The 20187-nt window shown below is 34.6% G+C and overlaps 1 protein-coding gene across 2 annotated transcripts in view; it reads left to right on the top strand.

Annotated features, from left to right (window-relative positions):
* Window positions 1–7410: 7410 nt before the first annotated feature.
* The window catches only part of LOC145296149 (uncharacterized), a 34287-nt gene continuing 21510 nt past the window's right edge, over window positions 7411–20187 (top strand). The window contains exon 1 of one of the 2 annotated variants that reach the window (XM_080142346.1): window positions 7411–7513. The gene's annotated coding sequence lies outside the window, so the exon portion shown is untranslated. The remainder of the gene's footprint in view (window positions 7514–20187) is intronic. The other variant, XM_080142347.1, reaches the window with a different exon arrangement.

Genomic DNA, 20187 nt, shown 5'->3' with positions numbered 1-20187 from the left:
AAAAAAAAGAGAAAAATACACCATGTAAATATAATGAAATTCATTGATTTCATAGGAATCACGAATGAATGCATTTCATTGCACTTAAATAAAAATCAGACGCTGCATTTTTTTTCTTTTGTTTTATATTTGTTTGTTCCTTTGTGACGGTACAAGATAGCCTGTGTGTTCAAGAGCTTTGAACTGTAACAAAAACTGTAACAAAACGGCTCTGTTACAGGTCTTTATTTTGTAGTTTTTGACTTTTAGCTATACATACACACGGGCAACTACCCTTTATATAATAGATTATCAGGCTACTCGGCATTGCCTAAGGCCATAAAAAACTAAAGAGATGTTAATTAGTATAATAGTTTCATACTAACCCTAATCTATCTACAGTGAAGAGAAACTCATTTATTTTTATGTGAGTGAAAAAATTAAACTTAGGTCTTCTACTGATAGCAGAAAATAAAGTTAAAGACGCCTCTAGAGCTCTACTAAAACTAAGTTTCTCTAGGCTGACTTGATAACATTAAATGATATAAATGACCATTTGGCTCCTAAAAAATTAATCTTTTTTTAAAATTTTAGATATTATTTTTTCAAGCTGCATGTCGGTCCGGGTGGTTTAAACCATAACAACACAGTTAAAAAGTGACGGCTACATTACATAGCTTCCTAAATAAACAAACATTCATATACCAGCAATGTTTTCTCCATAAAAAAATTAATGTTTATAAAAATGTATTATTTTATTAGCAGGATTCGATTTTTTTTTTCTTAAATATTAAATGTTAAATAGTACGAAGCTTCTCATACAAACCCTAATCTGCATACAGTGAAAAGAAACTCATTTTATTTTTATGTGAGGAGTAAAAAAAAATTAAACTTAGATCTTCTACTGATAGCAAAAAATAAAGTTAAAGACGCCTCCAGGGCACAACTAAAACTAAGTTTCTCTCACTAACATTAAATGATATAAATGACCATTTGGCTCCTAAAAAATTAATCTTTTTTCTAAATTTTAGATATTATTTTTTCAATCTGCATGTCGGTCCGGTTGGTTTAAACCATAACAACACAGTTAAAAAGTGACGGCTACATTACATAGCTTCCTAAATAAACAAACATTCATATACCAGCAATGTTTTCTCCATAAAAAAAATGTTCATAAAAATGTATTTTAATAGCAGAATTCGTTTTTTTTTCTAAAATATTTTTTAAAAATTCTTAAATACATTTTAACTATTTTTTCTTTGTATATATACACAAGAGTCACCACTTATCAAGGCCTTGAGGCGACTTGAGGATAAGAGTTAATGTGTTCACTGTAGTCAAAGGGACAATATTGTAATTGTTAGTGGAAATTTGGTAAATTGGATTACTTAAGGGGACAGTTCATAAAAAACTTGTTTACATTGGACTTGAAAACAACCATATTGTAGTCAGCTGAAAAGCAGAACAAAATTCCTCAGGTGGGCAGTTCTAGAAAAGAAGAATTGTTCATGGAATTAATAGAAATAATTCGGCATCCCTTCCTCCATCAAGGGTTTTTCTTGGGAAGGTAGCAGAACTAAGTTCTGACAATTCGTTGGTAATGTTCGCCCATTTCGATCGAAGTTTACATGGCACAATTTCATCTCACTCCGAACCCAATTTCCACATTTCACTAATAAGAGTACATACCTGTATAGATACTGACAAACATAATGAGAGAGGATCAAATATCCTTGATGCGTCAGACAATATATGCCTTTAATCGCTGCCTTAGGGTTATAGAAAGTGATATTGATGGTATCAGTAAGAGGGTCATAATGATAACTTAACACCTTCTCCCAAGGACTACTGTGATTCACAAAAGTACCATCTCTTATAATTAACTCATGTAAGCCTGTATTATTAGAGTTGCAAGATTGGAGTATGAATCCTCCCTCTCGCAATGTTTCTACTGCTTGTGTATACAAGTCCGTCAACTCATCCAAGATATTGTTTGTTCTAATCAGGTTGTCGACATAAAAGATAGATTGCAGCATCTATGCATGATATTTTAATATACAACTTAGGATAAATGGGCTTGCACTAAACCACCATAATCGAGAGAGTAGGCCAGTGAACATGACAGCGTAACGTCACTTCCTGATTAACTTGTAGGTATAGAAAGGTCTGGGTATTCAACCACGTGATCACGCTAACAGGCATAAAAAATATGGCTACCAATTGTGTTACCAATTGCCCATGTCTACCAATATGTGTTACAGATTGTCCATGTATGTTCTAAAGAGAAAGAACAATTCTCCATTTGGATAATAATTATTATAATTGCACATTGGCATAATTTTTATCGAACACAATATAGTAAGTGAACTCGTTTTTTAACTTTGTTTTCTATCGGAGAAAGTCGAATATTTCATCTTATTTATTTTTTTTACTACAAAACAAATAATTTTTATATAATATTTTTCAGTCCGTTCTTTTTAATAATAAATAAAACTTTTCACTGAGTATTTCCAAATATTTTAAAGTTATCATTTTTCATGGCAGTTTTTTTTTGTTTTTGTTTTTTACGATCGGTGAATTTTCAATATTTTAGCACCGGGTGTAATTTATTTCTTTGAAATATATTTAAAACTTCAAGTTTTTTTGTTTTTTTTTATAACATTTTAACTGTAAATAATTTTCATGGCGGGTTTGTATATTATTACATTTCTAACATTTATTTGTTATATATTTGTTTCTTGACAACTTTTTCGAATGAATGTGTACAGTAATACAAACCTAAAATTTAATTTAACTTGGAAATAATATTTAAAATACACATGCATACACTGCACAAGCACCGTTATTATTATCATAATAATAATAGTAATAATAATAAAAAACTGATGTAGATGACCTCGACTGGTTCCACACCAACTAGTTGTGAAGGGTCAGGGAGTATAGAAACACCGAGATGGGAGAGTACTAACCAAATCTCCACTGGAAGTGAGCAGTTCAAATCTGGTACCTTGGGGAGGCATTTTGTCACCCAAACCCCAGGAAACACCAATGGCCGATGCCAAGAAGAAATCAGTGACAACAGCTGTTGCAATAACATGCAATCATATGCAAAGTGGTCAAGAGGAAATCTGGGGAGACTTGTTGTCACTTGATCTCCAGGGAACATTACAGGTTACTGCCAGTGAGCGATCACTGATGATGGCTCGTGAGACAACTAATATGCTACACATTTTGATGAAAAACATGGGGAGAAAAATGGACATAGAAGAACAGAAAAGCAAAACTTTAAATATAATTTCTGTATTCCAAGTAATAGTTATTTAAATATTTCAACATATAATCTTGTGGGCAAAATCCAGTTTCCCAATGAGGGGCACTCTGGATAAGAACAAAAATAATTTCAGCCATGAAAGATTTATCCTCCACCAACCAAGGACAAAAGGTAAAGTGTAGCATCAAAACAGATACTACACTGTGATCTTGTTCTACAAAGGCCAAAAAATATTTGTGTTTAATGTTTCTTTAATTGTTTTTCCCTAAATTCATAATTCAGTTTTATCAGTATTAAATTGTATATTGCTTTAAAATTATTTAATTTTACGTAGATAATATTTATATTTTATATTGAATAAAGTGCAGTTTCAGTATTAATCGAACTGTGTTCCTTTTTCTTTTAAATATTTTATTGCTGTTTTTCAAATGGCCCTCATACAGTACTGACAGTCTGACAAATCTTACCTACATTGCCTGTAGACATGATTCAGTTAACAGGCCTTCTTCTTACTCTCGGTGGTCGTGATTAAACCCAAATATGATGATTGTATAATGGTAACATCTTATTTTATTATTTTTTTGCAGAAAAAACAAAAAATTTTCTGATCATATTCATCATTTAAACGAATCATCAAGAATGCCTTTTTGATGTTTGCCAAAAAAAACAAAAAAACATACCTATTGGTTCTGAAAAGCAGTGTCAAATTAAGCATGTCCCCTGTTCAGTTGATCCCAGAGTCAGCAGCATCATTTAAAGAAACAGAATTTTTAGTTTTAAAAGAACAGTTTAAAATTGGTCGAATCTTGGTTGTAGTCGTATCCTCCTCTTTAAACACAGGTCTATGTGGAAGCCACATATAATGCTTGTATTTCTCAGGGGTTCATTCTAAGAGTTCTATTATCCCTTTCTTTTCTTGGTCTTCAAAAACCTTGACATATTCCTCATATAAGTGCTTCTTTAAATTAAGTACTACTCTGTCCAGTACATTAAGTTCTATGTGATGGTAAGACTGAACTTGTGATAACTTGTCTTTATGCCAAGGTAACTTAACTAGGTAATGACCATCCTCATAAACAATGTTTTGCATAAATTCCTCCATTTTTTTTATTGCCATCGTCAGAATTTTATTCTATGTCAGGAAGTCCAAATGATTCCAGACTAAACATCCATTCCAATCCTCGATCTACAGTGCTCTCCTAAAAAATGTCAGCAAATGGATTCATATAGGTCAGAACAGGATTCACAATACTATTGCCCCAAAATCGTTACAATAATACTGCCTGTCAATCTCATAGTTCGAGGCTCCTGAAGTTGTATTAATCTTATTGATTTTGTTTTCATACAAAAAAATGTTTTGTGTTTCCTATAGGGATAACACCAGCAGATGTCTGCCAAGCTGTACCATTCATGCATCATATCACCTGCACAGGATGCATGTATTAGATCAAATCAATCCCCATGAAACCCCACAATTGTACACTGCCACTATCTCTGCAGAAACGGTATAATTTAGTTTCCTCAGGTTATTCCAAACCAGAGGAAGGTCTGGTACCTTGTATGAGAGATATAATTCACTGTCAATGAGAATAGGTAGTTGGGGGCTACTCACAGCAATACCTCTACCACTTCTGTTACTTGTTTGAATATGCGGTGCTTCCTCCCCACAAAGATCACAACATCCATGGCCACCTCCTCCAATGGCTCTGGATCGCAATTATATAGAAATCAATTAGTTACAACTTTTCAGAAATTTTTATAAAAATCTAAGGCACCAATTTTTTTTAAATCAGCACAAAAGTGTCAATTTGAACCATTTTAATCCGAAAGCCACTCCTAAGATGGCAACCAGAGTTTTCCCGGAAAATCTGTTGTTTCTTTTTTACTCATATCATGTTGCAAAATTTCAAAAAGTTCCAAGGCGTAGTTATTGAGAAAAGTGCGGACAGACGAACGGACAAGGGTGAATTTACAGGCCCACTCTCATTTTGTCGCGGGGGGGGGGGGAGGTCAATAATCTATTTTATAGCATGATCAAAGGGTGACATGATTACCCATTGATATAAAAACAATCACAAACCAGAGGCGATTGAAGATAAGTAACATTTTTTTATAGAAAATAGAAAAAAAAAGTGTAAAATGTTGAATTTCGAGGTGGGGGGTGGGGGATTTCCTAAACGTTCGCCGAAAATGCAAATTAAATTACGTTTAACTATAAATAATTTGGCAAATGTGTATTTCAGCGGCATAAATTATTTAAAAGACAAAAATTTATAAAAATTATTTATTTTACATAAAACACATTATTAGACCCTGAGGCTGAAATAAAACCCGAAAAAATTTAATTTTTATTATTTTTTCAACATTTTTTATTATATTTAAATGTACAACAATCGAGACCGCCATCTTGTTTTAAAAATTTGGTCTCTTATTGAATAAATAAGGGACCAGTCTTCTTATCTAGCAAAGAGAGACGAGTTTTCGGGGGACGAGTTTTCCAAGCACCGTTAATTTTGCTTAAAATCACGTCTAAAAAAACTCGATTAGTTGGCTCAATCTCTCTAAAAAACAAAAACAAAAAAAAAAACAAAAACAAAAAAATTAAAAAAAAGCAAACATACCCAATACTGGATATGTTTTTTTTTTGCAGTATATATCCCTGCAATTCTGTCACAGATAGTTGTCCCCTACATCAAAAGGGAACTGTGCCTTGTTTAGGGTGAACATGCAAATAATAATAAAAATAAAACAAATGAAATAAATAAATATATACTGGACTGGATACAGAAAAGAGAAGAAATTGATTTGCCTTTATTGCTCAGCAGAAAATTATGGAAGACATTAGCTGACTTTTTGTCTTTTTTGTTTGTTCCTATTTACAGTGCCTCCCCACGGGACAGAGTTAGACACCAGGGTCGATTTTTAACGTGGAAAAAAGGAACAAAAATAAAAATTGTCTCAGTCGTGAAGGATTTCTCCTCCACTGACAGAGAACAAGAAATTGAAGTGTAGCATTTGAAGAATAGATACTACACTTTGATCTTGTCCCGAAGGCCAAGTACGACTTTTGTCTTTTTCGTTTGTTTATTTGTTTGTTTTTTCACTTTAACTGTTGGAATTTGTTTTGTACCAATAATGGTGCATTCCCCCCTGTTTACATTTATTATTTTTTATCTGTTTATTATATATGATTTTTTATATTTTGTATCCATTATGATTTTTAGTTTCGTATATTTTCGGTTTGTACGAAACTCCCTTTAATTTGGAGAAAAGAGAAATGCTAGCTCTGTGGTGACGTCACGAGCCCAGCGCATATTTCGTCCTCTTTTGAAATTCTGCTTACGTGGAGAGTGAACGTGTTCATTGCCCGGCGCTGAAAATGGAATTTTGAAGAGCCTCCTTCAAAGAAGTAAACCCGGCAAGAAATTAATACCCGGCTGTGACGAGACAGACTTCTGAAAAATAACTACGTGGCTGCGGTTTTGCGCATATTTTACAAGGAGTTAAATTATTTTAAAGAAAATACCTTTTTACGTGACAAGGAATTTTGGAATTTCTTATCCGGACAAGCGACGAGGTCTTGCTCCTGAAATTCATCTGTGTGTCTACGGTTTGCATGCAACATGGAGGGAAGGAAAATTCTAAAAGGACTTTAAACAAAAAAAAACAAAAGGCACGTGCCTGACTGGCTTTCAATTGTGAGTACGCTCCTAAAATTAATTTCATATGCGAGTGTGATTAGGAGATACTACTATTTTGTACATTATTATTGTATTCGTTTATGGATACACACAACTTCTTTATAAGAACCAGTGGTGTCGTTTTTTTTCATTACATGTTACTTTTTTCATAATATGTTACCTTGGCGTTTCTTAAGTTTAATGCCCGCAAAGGGAAAAATGTGTAATTTATTGTAAATAAAATTTCTTCTTCGTTTCAAAGAAAGACATTTATATTTTATTCTTTACCCCCCCCCCTCTTTTAAATCATTTTTTTTTTCAGCTTAGTTACTTTAGCGTCGAATTTATCTGGAAGCAAGATAAATTCCGACATAAATGACCTTGAAGAAAAAGATTTTTTCGCTTATTATCTTCTCGGAAGTTAAAAAGATTTCGCGGAAAAACCCAGTTTCATTATCTTTTTATAAATCATCCAATCAAATTGCTTCAAAGTTAAGTAACGTCACACTTTTTTTATTCCACGTCAACGAGTTAAACATTACACGCTGAACTTGTTAAAGACATCTACAAAAGACGATAAACTGTAAGTAAAATCTTATTTCAAAATATCATATTAATCTTTAAAATTTTATTTGCGTAAATGTTTACTTTAACTACAACAGAACGCCGAACAATCGTTTATGATTTTATTGCATGATGCGTTCGCGCATGGACGCACGTAATAAGGTGACTTGTCACCTCGCGGAAGAATTTTTAAGCAGACATTTGAAATAACAAATTTTCAAAAACAACAAAATGGGGTTCATTTTTCTGTTACGTAGTTTTTGATGCTTTTTAATTGATCTAAAAAAAATTAGTTTCACAAGCGGTTTACAAAAGCATTTTTATTTTTCGTTTTTTTTAATTTTTTTTTTTAAAGGGAGTTATTCAATTATAAAACTTGTACAACATTTAAGAGGTGCCCCTGCAGTTTAATTTACCGTTTTTCCGTCCCCCACCCACCGTTTTACCGTAACGAGCAGAAGAACTGTTTAATTTTTCATAAAAATTCTGTTTACATTGGGGATTAGGACGGTGGAGGGGCAGGGGGGTGTTGTCGCTCACGCGCGAGTTGGCATAACATAGTGCGAGGGTTCATGGGTTAATACCATGCAAACAGTAAATTTGCGACTGGTTTGAATATCAGATTTGTTGTCTGCGACCCTGAAAACCTATACAAAAACAAATTTTATTGGTTGGTGTTCTGTTGTAGTTAAAGTAAACATTTACCCTTTCCAATAAACTGAATATAATATTTTAGACAAAGTTTTATATATCACAAATTGAAGATAAAAGATGAATAAATAATATATTCAAATTTAAAGCAAAAAAAAAGTAGTGTGTTTTTAGAAATTTACCTGTGAAGTCCGAAGTTTAAAACCCTTCTTTTATTGAAAACCACGTTGTTTTTTTTTTTTTTTTTTTTTAATGAAATCTTGGTCCTTGCTCCTTTAATTGAAAAAAAAAAAAAGGGTTTGAATTACATTTTTAGAGTCGTTATAAGCTTGGAAAGACGGGGTGGGGGGAATTATTCAAAGTTTCTGACACACCCTGCACCAAATGTTTGCTTTGCTTTACTTTCCTTTTGTTTGTTAAATCCGGTCAAAGTAAAAACAGGTATCGTAAAACTTTAATTAAACTTGAAAATGCTATTTAAAAATAGCGCAGGTACTTTTACCTTTTCATTTTGCTTGTTAAATCCGGCCAAAGAAAAAAAGTAATTTGAAAGTTTTATTTTTAAATAAAAAATAACACGGCTATCGTAAAACTTTCATTAAACTTGAAAATAATATTTAAAATACCGCGGATTCCATTTAGACTTTCATGAATTTCCTTGTAAAAATAATGAATTCTCCCTTAATCGAACATTCAACATCGGAGTCGATGCGTATTTTGCTAATAGGGTAGCACTCATGTACGTCGGCCAGAACTATTCTGTACTTTAATTTAATAAACAAAAAATATCGCAAAACTTGAATTTAACTTGAAAATACTATTTAAAAAGTAGCACGGTAACATAAGTGCATAAGCAACACTTTATTTTACATATTTTTTTTTAAGGACCGTTTGAATAAATTCACAATTTTTATTTTTTAAATTACAAATTTAAATTATTGTTAATTTATCCAAACGGTCCTTTACCTCGCTAAGTGAACACCCACTCTCCACAAATATATAATATGATTTTTATATTGTAAATTCCTTCAGCAATTTGTGAGATTGACTCCATAATAAGTCGTACCCCCCCCCAATATATATATATATATATATATATATATATATATATAACCACCAAAGACCAGGGGAATAGTGGGCTGAAATATCGTGAAACAACAACTATAAACGTTGGGGATAATGGTCTGCAATGATATAAATAACTGAACTTTTTTCTTTATTTATTCACTTACTAGTAGGGCTACCTGGCGTTTCTCGGGACCGTATAAACAATGAGATAATTGAAGTTGATTTTGAATATAATTGTTATTGTTATACTTTGGAGAGAGGAATTGTTAATGCCTATGTATCATTTGCTATTTCGAGCAAAAGAATATTTTACCTACCCTAGGATGGCTATTACACATGTATGAAATAATTGTACCTTTCCTAGGACAGGTAATTTACAGAATGTATATGAAATAATTTTACCTTTTTGGGACGGGTAATTTATAATATGTTTACCTACCTTCGGACAGGTAATTTATATACATATATGAAACAATTTAACACTCTCGACAGGTATTGTACAACATATATGAAATAATTTCTCTTCCCACCAAGGCTACCATAATTTTAAGAAATTTGAAATCATTTTTAGAAGATGGATCATTAGAATTTACAAATTGATACATAAATACATTGTGTTGGTTTATGAGTTCGCAATCCTTGCTCCACCATAATTTTCAACATTACTGCGTTTCTTTCCTTCTTCACTATTATTGTAAGAAAAATTATGCCATTTTTGGAAGCTGTCTCAGCAGGATTTTAAAATTAATGCAAAAATACAATGACAAAGTTAAGTGATTAGACAACTCTTGCTTCATTATCAAATTCCACATTACTCTGTTTCATTTTTCATCACTACCGACAACAAAATGTTTTGGAAGAAAGACATCATTTTCAGAAGATTACTCAGCAGGCTTTACAAACAAATAAACAAATATGTTGAGAAGCTTTGTGATTAGGCAACCCTTGCTTCACTACAAAATTCCACATTACTGTGTTCTTTCCATCCCTACTACTGACATTATTATTTTAAGTGAAATGATATCATTTCTTGACCATAACTCAGCAGGTTTTCAAACTAATTACATAAATGCATTGATGCGAATGATCATTAGGCAACTTTTACTTTACCACAATTTTCAATATAATATAGTTCTCCCCCCTTACTACCACAACCACCAACAACACATTAGTAAGAGAAACGATGTAATTTCCAGAATATGATTTCATAGTTATTCCATATTTTTGGAATATGACATTGTGGGAGATTGCATAATGACGCCAAAATGGACATTACTCTCTCCATCCCCACCTGAAATGTGAAGGTTTGTAAATTGCTAGAAAACTCCAGAGCTCGTTAAAAAGCAAACTCCTATCCTTACATCATCAACGCTCTGATCCCCATCTGGCATCAATTGTGATGGATGGCTCTCGTCTGGGTGAGGCCCCCTGTTTTGACAAGCTTCTGGGTTTGACCTTTTGAGCAACATAATCATGTGTCTTTCTACTCACCACTAGAACTGCGATGTCATTCCCCAAAGTTAACATTGCAAATTTAGAAAAATATTATTAACCACCTACAGAAACTATAAAAATTATCTGGGCCGATTATTTCATTACAAACAGACCAATCAATTAACCCACATTTCATCATATTTCATAATTCTTGGATATGTTATTAATTTCGACAATCATTTTTCATAATTTTGACCTACATTAACGCCTCTCCTCTTACTAATAATGATAACTTTGATATATTGTCTGGATTGATTATTTAATAACAAACACATCAATCAATTGACTCACATTTCATAATTTTTCATAATTCTTGGATTTGTTACTAACTTTGACAACCATTCTTTTCATAATTTTAAACACATTTTTGCACCCACCTCCCCATTTATGAAAATAATAACTCTTATATATTGTCTGGGTCGATTATTTCATTACAAACACGCAAATCAATTAACACACATTTTATCATTTTTCATAATTCTTGGATATGTTAATAATTTTGACAATCAATTTTTATAATTTTTACCCACATTATAGCCCCCCCCCTTTACGAAAATAATAACTTTGTAATATTGTCTGGTTTGATGATATCATTAAAAACACCAATCAGTTAACTCACATTTCATTATTTTTCATAATTCATGGATATGTTACTAATTTTGACTATTATTTTTCATAATTTTGACCCACATCATCGTCGTATTAAAATGTTTTTCTAAATAATAACTTTATTATTTCAGCACAGTCTGTATTCTGTATGTTAGTTTCTTATTTAATAAATTGTTAGGTGAAAGTACAAAATAGTTTTAAAAACCTCCCCTGCCCATATTAAGATTAGCTTTCTAAATAAATGACAAAGTTCTCTCTAATTCTCTCTCCTCTGATCTTGAGCATGTGGTACAATGGGGGAAGAGGTTGCTGGTCACTTTTAATGCATCCAAAACCAAGCTTCTATCTTTACATCATCAACGCACTGATCCCCATCTGGCATCAATTGAAATGGATGGCTCTCGTCTTGGAGAGGCTCCATGTTTTGACAAGCTTCTGGGTTTGACCTTTACTCCTGATCTAAAATGGAACACGTACATCAAATCTGTTGCCAGGGATGCTGGGAAAATGGTGGGATCCTTCTACCGCTCCAGAAGATATCTCACTACTGATGCAATTCTCTATCTTTATAAAAGCCAAGTACGTCCAAGGATGGAGTACTGCTGCCACATCTTGGCAGGAGCTGCTAAAAACAGCCTATCCTGCCTTGACAGAGTACAAAATAGACTTCGTGGTTTAGTGGGGGATGCCCTTTTCTCTTCCCTGCAACCTCTCTCCCACAGAAGAGATGTTGCAAGCCTGTCTTATCGCTATTTCCATGGCAGGTGCTCGTCTGAGCTCCAATCCCTCGTTCCCCCTCGCCAATCTTTCATGAGAAACATCCGTCTGGCTGAAACTACTGGCAATAATTTTCTCCACTCTTTATCTGTGCCTAAATCCAAACGTAGATTCCATGAGCAAAGTTTCTTTCTTAGAAGTGCACGCCAGTGGAACTCTCTGCCGCTTGCCTGTTTCTCACCTGACTACAACTTGGACGTCTTCAAGTCCAACATAAACAATCTCCTGACAAACTGCCCCCTTAAGTAAGACACTCTATTAAAACCCCCAATACTAATGATTACTACAATACTATCTCATTGATTACTGTACACGCAATAACCCTTATCCCTGAGTGGCCTTTGGGCCTTGATAAGTTGTGACCCCCATGTAAAAAAAATAAAAAATAAAAAATAACGTTAATATTTCAGCACAGTCCTTATTCTGTATATTAGTTTCTTTATTTATAAAATTATTAGGTGAAAGATACCTTCCTTTCTCCCTATTAAGAATGGCTATCTAAAGAACAGAACGGTCCGTACCTTGTGTGCCATTTTTCAATTTTTAAATTGTTAGATGAAAGTACAGAATACTTAAAAACATCCGCTCCCATATTAATAATGACTTTCTGAATAATAATGCTATTATTTCAGCACGGTCCGTATTCCGAATATCAGTTTCCCATCCCCCTCTTTTAAAAATATATATAAAATAAAGTAAAAATGAAATCTTAAATTGCTTCAACCATTTCCAGGATTGATTCCATATCATCCATCACTTAAAAATAGATATGAAATAAAGAAAATTTGAGATAGTAAACTGCTTCAGCCAGTTCCGGGACTGACTCCTTATCACCCCCCCCCTCTTTCTTAAAAATAAATATGGAATAAAGGAATATGGAGATTCTAAACAGTCTCAGCCATTTATGGGGCTGACTTTATATCCTCCTTGTTTCTTATAAATATATCCCTATATAGAATGAACTCATTTTTTCCCCTATAATTTTGACCTGATAGGATTAGCAACTAAGACATTTCATGCAAATGTAATATGCACAAACTGCAGCATAATATCTGAGGTGTGTTATAGGCATATTACCTCTCCACTTCCTCGTTAATCGTAGATTCCTATATTTTTTCTGCTGAGAGTTTACTGCCACTATTGGTTAAAATCTATGGAAGTAGTAAAATCTTTTCTCTCTAATTAATTTCTCCTTCCCCCACCACCACTTACACTGTTTCTGGGATCGTTCACAAGGGACAGTTACGAAGGAACACCGGTTTGGGGTTTCTTTACTTCTTAGTTGCTTAAAAAAAACTGGAATGGGATTTTAATATTCCTTTTCGTTCTATGCTTTCTACTGGACTTAACCGAATCAAAGGGTTATTTATGCTATTTTTTTTTTGCTTTTCGCTGTGTTTTTATGTTTTAGTTTTTCCGAACACGTTCATCATTTCTTCCCTTATTTTTGCTTTTTGTTTTTCTGATTTCTTTTTTAAAGAAGTTTTGCGTTTGTTTGCTGCTTTTTTTTGTTTTCGTTTTTCCGATTTTTTTAAAGGTGTTTAACATCGTTTTTTTTATATATTTAAACAGGGTTATTACTTCGTCTATTCTTTACTTTACCCCCCCCCCCCCACTCCCCTTACACACACACCTCCAAACACCCGGGCAACGCCGGGTACCCCCGCTAGTGCAAAATAAAGTAATTTTAAGATCATAAACTGCTTCAGCCGTTTCCAGACCTGACTCTGTATCCCCACTCCCTCCTTCATTTAAAATATATATAAAATAAAGTATTTTTAAGATCGTAAAGTGCTTCAGCCATTTCCCGGATTAACTCCACCCCCCACCCCTCAAAATATATTCTGTGTTGATTATTTTGTATCTTTCCTTTGTTTTATTTTTTTAAGGAGGAGATAATACCTGGTAGGAAACTATATTACGCTTACTTGGCCTTTTTGCTAAGATCGAAGTGTAGTATTTGTCTGGTGCAGCATTTCAACGACCTCATCTCCCCCACCCCCATTTGTTTGTAAGGAGGAGATAATGCTTGGTGAAAACAACTTAGTTCATGACTGAAACAATTATTTTAAATTCTTAGGAGAAAGTAAAGAATTGTAAAAAAACATACCCTACCCTACCCATATTAGGAATGGCTTTCTAAATAATAACGCTATTATTTTAGCACTGTCTGTATTTCAGTTTCTTATTTGATAAATTGTTAGGTAAAAGTACAGAATAGTTTTAAAAATGCCTTTCCCTCCCCATATTAAGAATGGCTTTCTAAATGTTATTATTTCAGCACGGTTCGTATTCCATATATTATTTTCCACCCTCTCCATCTTAAAAATATATATGAAATAAAAAGGTTAGCTGATGGTCTACTTGTGATGCATGTCTGATGCTCCGCATAACCTCTTGTTCAGCTCCCCCTTACCTAAACTGAAACTCTTTAAAAAATATGACGATAGTACAATAAAAAAAATAAGCTTAAATCAGGCTTGGGGTCAAACAAATCCACCTTGCCGCCTCCCTTGAGGCTTGCATTCACAAATATACGTGGGCTTAGAACTAATTCAGTATGGACGTGGTTGTGTCACCTCTAGTGTGTGCATATACATTGCGATAAAGTCACCATACCATTTTTTTTTTTGTTTTCTTGATCTTCTCTGAATCAATTATTTCAACCACTAGCAGATGCTGAAAAGAACATCTGATGAAAACATAATGCCGATCTTTTGACATTAATTCTTTATACATCTAACGAATGAATGGGGTGGGGTGGGGGGAAAAGCCATCGCAATGTCGACTTAAACTTTCTTACATTTTCTTTCGAGCATTCTGAATTGCTTGACGCATATGTCATGTTCGCAATTGGAAGGCAAACTGCTCGTCCATATCATTCAAAATCAGAAGCTAGACTGCACCTGCAAGCAAGCCAAAAAATATTTTTTGGCCCCTTGATATATCAGAGAAGGACTTATGTTTTCAGTAGCATCTGTGCGTGTGTGCGTCCGTTAATCGAGACAATTGCCAGATAACTGTCCATTAGTTCTTCTTGAAATTTTGCCACATTTTGTATTTCATTAAATAGAAATTTTTTGTGAAAATTCCTGTTGCATCCCCCTGGGCCTCAAAAGAGATAAACAATGTCCGAAAATGGCACATTTTGCTCTGTAACTTTTGATCCATTCATTAGATTTTTCTGAAACTAGGTCAAAATGTGGAGCCCATTGTTCTTAATATAAATCTAGTAATGGTGACTAGCAAAATTCTGGTTTGCATCCCTGGAGACTTTTAGTTCTAGAAACGCCTCTTTTTGTGGCTCTTTTCATATTTCTCAGCAAAAACTTGATATGCCTGACTATATATAATGTTTTTTTCACAGTGGTCAACTCAAATATACATGTATAAAAGCCTGAAACTGCACCGCTATCCATTTACACTGGGATTAGGTGTATCCAGGAGCTCAAAAGAGGTAAAAAATGCCCCAAAATGACACCTTTTGCCCCATCCATTAGATTTTTTTGAAACTTGGCCAAAATGTGGAGACCATTGTTTTTAATATAAATTCAGTATTGGTGAACCTGACAAAATTCTGGTTTGCATACCTCTGGGACTTTTAGGGCTAAAAAAAAAATATGCCCTTTTGGAGCTCTTTTTTCATATTACTCAAAAACTTGATATTTATGTCTATATAGTGGTTTTCCATGGTGCTGAATTCAAATATACATTTCTTAAGGCGTGAAACTGTACTGTTTGTCCACTTTCACCGGGATTTGGCATTTCCAGGTGCTCAAAAGGGGTCACAAATGGCCCAAAATTGCAAAAAAAATGACACTTTTTACCCCATAACTTTTGCCCTATCCATTAGATTTGTCTGAAACTTGGTGAAAATGTGAAGGCAATTATTTTTCATATAAATTCAGTATCGATGACTCTGGAAAAATTCTGCTTCACATCCCTGAACATATACACTTGCCTTAACACTAATTCAACGTTGGTGCTTCACACTTCCATGAGATTTTTCTAAAACTTGGCAAAAATATGAAAGCAACGTTGGCCCTTCACACTTCTCACATTCATCATTTCTTCACTATTTTTTTGTGGCGTCATCTTGCATGCAGCACCAGAGGGGGACCACGCATGCGTAGCTTGTTTCGCTTCCTTTTTCATGCATCGTTTTCTTTTACACAAACTGAATGACGCCCTGGTTGTCACCGCTGACCCCAGCTACTGCGTTTGGCATACTTCAACCATAGCCCCATGGACTCTTTCTACACTAACCAACCTGCATTGTAGCTCACAATTTTCAAACATGCCGGTGTAACCCAGGATATATTATATATCAAAAGATCTTTTATCAAACACTATATTTTTTTGTAATTATTTTTCTATTGATTCATTTTCCATAATTTTTTGAATTTATGTTAATTTCAACATGAAAAGTACTTGATAATGTTTTACACTGAAATGTGTTAATTTCAAAGATAGCTAATCAACAAAAGCACTCTGTGGTTTTCTTGTAATTATTTCTTTTCTGGTTCATTTCTGTATTTTTTGGAATTAATATTAATTTCGACATAACAAATAAGTATATTTTCACCTGAAATACATTAGTTTTAATAATTATAAAATCTGCATAAGCACTCTATTAAAGCATTTTTCTATGTATTTATTTTTCATAAATTTTTGGAATTCATATTAATTTTTACATGACACGTGTGCAGGTATGTTTTCACCCACAAAAAGATGCCTCCAGATTATTAATACAGGATCGAACAATAAAATTGTTGCACTTAAAAAGGTTATATGATTCCACCCTTTTTTTTTTTTTGTTGGCCAGTGATGTACAAATCCAAAGAGGGATTTGAGCTTCTATCATGTCTAGAAGCAAGACAATGTTCAACGAGCGAGATTGGAGATTATGCTTTCTACCAATCCAAGTTATGACAACAGAACCATTGCCAGCACTCTCCAAATTCAAATCCGGACAGTTCAATGCTTTAGGGCACAGCTCTGAAGTTTCCGGCCACATTTATGGTCTTTAGTGTGGTTTCAAGTGAGGGCTACACTGTTCTTCAGATGCTGCACTTCTATTTCTTGTTCTCTTTCGGTGGAGTTTTTGTACCTTTTCTCCACGTTAAAAAACGACCCTGGTGTCTAACTCTGTCCCGTGGGGAGGCATAGTAAATAGGTACATTATGCCACCTCACATCTTTGAAGTCAACTTGAAAGTCAACACCAAAGTGTATCTGGATGTGCTGAAAAGCATGCTGATCCCATAGAAGTGCCAGCAGGATTCTGTGCTGGCTCACAAATCTGGAGAGACCCAGGCTAGCTTCAAGAATGCTACGACTTTGTACCCTTCTCTCACTACTCCCTCTTTCCCCGACCTGAATGCGTTGGACTGCATTATTTGGTAATATGTTGAGAACACCAGCAATATGACCTGCCACAACACCAAAGCCAGTGTGATCTCCGACATCTGCCAAGTATTCAGCGAGCTCCCGCTGGTGCTTGTGGAAAAGGCATCCTCCCAGTTCCATACCTATATTGAAGTGTTGATTGAGGCTGAAGATGGTTAGATTAAATAAATCAAGTTACCAAAATTGATTTTTTTCAATAAAAGTATTGTTTTCTTTAAGGCAACAATTTTATAAAGTTTCTACCCATCCCATCTGCTTTATTAGTATTCATAAACTGTCCTCAAATAATGTGACCCGCACATAGTTTTAATATACTAATATGACACATAAATAGATAATATTTTCACCTAAAATGCGTTAGTTTAAAAGGTCACCAATGTATACAAGGAGACCTCCAGAGCACTAACAACACAAAGTTTCTAACCTTTTGCCCCTAATCTGTTTTATTAGTATTATTAAAATATGCCTCTAATAATGTGACAGTCTCAGATTTAATGTTATTGTCATCCGTCAGTCTAGAAGATTATTGGATTGCACCTGTAGAGGTCGCAAATGTCGCAGGTGAAGGTCAGTGCGTCATGTTGGTGGTCTGTTGAATTTTGTTTTTCTTTTTTTCTTACATTTTCACCCCAAACAAGGCACAGTGCTACTTTGATGTAGAGGGCTACTATGTAGGAAGTTGAGCAGCAAGATGTCTGTTCACATTACTCTTGAACTTCTGCATGTCAATACAGTCTGGGGAGCAGGAACCTGGAAGGAAGTCCAAGAGTTCTGGGGAAAAAAACTATTAGAGTAGAAGGCTTTCTTACATGTAGGGATCTCTACTGTGTAGGGGTGGGAATTTGCTGCTTGTCGAGTTTCTCAGGGGTACTTAAGTTGAGGGGGTACAAGGGCTTGTAGTTTGTCAGAGCATCCAACATTAAAATACTTGTAAAACAGGCTACATTTTGTCAACGGGGCAGAAGTTGAAGCTTAGACGACAGTTCAGGACCTCTCAGTTTGGTTACTTTTAAACCCTGTCCAGGAGTGAGACTAGTACCAGATGCACCAGCGGAAATGTAACAGCAATACTCCATACATGGATGAATGGTAGCCTTGTAGGGGTACAGGATACTTTCAGGTTGAGTAACTTTCTAGCACAGTAGAGAAATGCCTTCTTTATAGCAGCCTTGGCAATGATCTCTATATATCTGTTCCAACTCCTGTTCCCTGTGAACATAAAGCTGAGAAATTTGAACGAAGTACTTTCAGATAATGTATCTTTAGCCAAAGCTATTAGTGGTTGAGAAGGTTTCTTGTAATTATTAAAGGAAACAAGCTTAGTCTTAGCAGCATTAAATGTTATCACCCATTTTTGACCCCATATATAGACTGGAGGTCTTCCTCTAGGATTTCCACCATTTCCTTGGATATGTGTTCATTCATTTTCCCCTTGTTTTTGTTATAGAGCTTTTGCCTGTTGACTAGCCTTCTTGAATAGTCTTTTTGTCTCGGCGTGTCCTGTAATGGTCCGTTCCCCACTGATTAAGCCTTTGGTTACTGTTTGTCTGCAGATATTGCAGACTTTAGCTTTATGCTTCCATGTCATGTTTGCACATGTTGCCATAGTGAAGATGAGGACGACAAATTTTCCTTTTGCAAGTAGTGTATTCACCATAGATTTTGCCTTTTGGAATTCATCCATTGTCCCTGCAGTGCACATGGCCTATCCAGTGTAGGCATCTTTGAAGAAGGAGGGTGATCATGAAGAGAATATCAGCCCTTTCGATCACATCATTATTTGTAAAGTCCTAAGAATTCTCTGAAGTCTATGCATGTGAAAGGTCTTCAGTTTTCATTCTGTCTGTAGGTTGCCCATGCTTTACTGCTACAGATAAGGGTGCTGATGACACTGGCCATGTACTGTTTGTAGAGATGATGAGATGTTTATTTTCCCCAAAAAGTGGATGCCTTTCCAATTCAATTGAGTTCTACATCGAGAGATAGCTTATGTGAGGCTGTAGATCCGAGATATTAAAATTAATGGACTATGTCTAAGCGCTTCCAATTTATAGTGATGGTGGGAGATGATTAGGTTCCTTGGATCATGATCTTTGTTTGTTTCTGGCTGATGATGAAGCCGAATTCTTTGTAAGGAGTTTTTGAAGTCCATCTATAATACAATATGCTACTGTCACGTAATCATCGAATAGTAGATCTTTGATAACTTGTTTGATTTTGGTCCTGGATTAAAGGTGGTTGATGCTGAAGAGGCAACGATTTGATCTGGAGTGAAAGTAAATGCTGTCTTTGGGTGAATAGAATGCATGTCTCAGGAAGGGCAAGGAAAATGCCAAATAGCATAGGGGCAAGCACACATCCTGTGTAAAACTATGTTTTACACTAAATTTAGCAGAGGTGTCTCCGTCAAATTGTATGGTGTTTGTTATACCGTTGTAAAATGGCTCTATAAAGCTCAGGAGTTTGGGAAGGCAGCCAATGAGAGGCAGCATCTTGAAGAACCCATCTTTACTGACTAAGTCAAATTAACTAGTAAGGTAAATAAAGGCATGGGACAATGACCTATTTTGTTCTCTGCACTTCTCAAGTTGGCTTAGTGAGAAGATCATGTTAGTAGCGGAACATTGGGAGCTTAAGCTGGATTGTGAAGTTTTTCCTTTTTCCTCCAATCATTTTTTCCTTTTTC

The sequence above is a fragment of the Euprymna scolopes genome, chromosome 16 (genome assembly GCF_053919585.1).
Source record: "Euprymna scolopes isolate OS-2025 chromosome 16, ASM5391958v1, whole genome shotgun sequence".
NCBI classification, from domain to species: domain Eukaryota; kingdom Metazoa; phylum Mollusca; class Cephalopoda; order Sepiida; family Sepiolidae; genus Euprymna; species Euprymna scolopes.
This window is presented reverse-complemented; position numbering and strand designations above follow the sequence as displayed.